The following is a 1672-nucleotide window of genomic DNA, read 5'->3' as shown; positions in this document are numbered from 1 at the left end:
GTCAATCTACGGATTGAAGCAGGCATCCAGGAGCTGGAATATACGTTTTGATGAAGCAGTCAGTGACTTTGGTTTCATCAAGAACGCGGACGAATCTTGTGTATACAAGAAGGTCAGTGGGAGCAAAATTGCTTTCCTAGTATTATATGTCGACGACATATTGCTTATCGGAAATGACATTCCTATGTTGAACTCTGTCAAGATTTGGCTTGGGAAATGTTTTTCGATGAAGGATCTAGGAGAAGCACAGTACATATTGGGCATCAAGATTTACAGAGATAGATCTAAAAAGATGATTGGACTTAGTCAAAGCACTTATATCAATAAGGTGCTTGATAGGTTCAAGATGGCGGACTCCAAGCGAGGCTACCTACCCATGTCTCATGGAATGACTCTAAGCAAGACTCAGTGCCCAAAAACACTTGATGAGCGTAGACGAATGAATGGGATTCCATATGCATCATTGATTGGTTCAATAATGTATGCTATGATATGTACACGCCCGGATGTTGCGTACGCACTCAGTGCTACGAGCAGATACCAGTCAGACCCAGGAGAGGCGCATTGGACTGCTGCCAAGAATATTCTGAAGTACCTGAAAAGGCACAAAGATGACTTCCTGGTCTATGGTGGAGATGATGAATTAATTGTTAAAGGCTATACGGACGCAAGTTTCCAAACCGACAAAGATGATTTCAGATCACAGTCTGGGTTTGTCTTCTGCCTCAACGGAGGAGCAGTAAGCTGGAAAAGTGCTAAGCAAAGCACCATTGCGGATTCTACAACTGAAGCGGAGTACATTGCTGCACATGAAGCAGCAAAGGAAGCTATATGGCTAAGGAAGTTCATAGGAGAACTTGGTGTAGTCCCCTCCATTAAAGGACCAATAGCCCTGTATTGTGATAATAACGGAGCTATTGCACAGGCAAAAGAGCCTAGACACCACCAGAGAGTCAAGCATGTACTTCGTAGATTTCACCTTCTACGAGAGTTCGTTGAAAGAAAAGAAGTCGAGATAAGCAAAATTGGAACTGATGACAACATATCAGATCCATTAACTAAACCTCTGCCGCAAGCGAAGCACAACTCGCACACTGCAGCTATGGGAATCAAGCATATTGGAGAATGGCTTTGATGTCTCTGTTTAATGTTTTAAAGTTTTAGAGTTTAAATCTTTGTAAAACATTATTGGTTAATCATTCACAATAAATGAAAGGAATTCATTTTTCCATTTAATTTGTGGTTTATTAAATGATGAGTCCCTTCAACTTGACGATATATTCAAGATAGACTGTCAGGACCAGTCCTGTGACTAAGAAATGTCTATCAAGTGAACTTGAATGTCAAAGGTTGAAAATGGTCCCTAGTCGGAGTTTTCTATAAAATTGGACGCATAGAAAACGTTAGACGATTAGAATGCAAGATGACTAGTAGTTCTGTTTCTTGAACTATGTGGACATGGCAATGTCATAATCATTTGCATAGATACTTACTTTGGGAAGACTAGTATCGGACAAGACCTATGAAACTTTACTGTAAGAGATGAAAGTCTGTCATAAGTAAATTTCATTAAATTATTAGACACTAAATCCTCAATACCTGAGTGATTTGAGATTACTTGTTTGAGAACTGGTTGCTTTGACGTTGACCAACCGTCGCACCGTAAAAGGAG

The sequence above is a fragment of the Spinacia oleracea genome, chromosome 2, assembly GCF_020520425.1.
Source record: "Spinacia oleracea cultivar Varoflay chromosome 2, BTI_SOV_V1, whole genome shotgun sequence".
NCBI classification, from domain to species: domain Eukaryota; kingdom Viridiplantae; phylum Streptophyta; class Magnoliopsida; order Caryophyllales; family Amaranthaceae; genus Spinacia; species Spinacia oleracea.
This window is presented reverse-complemented; position numbering follows the sequence as displayed.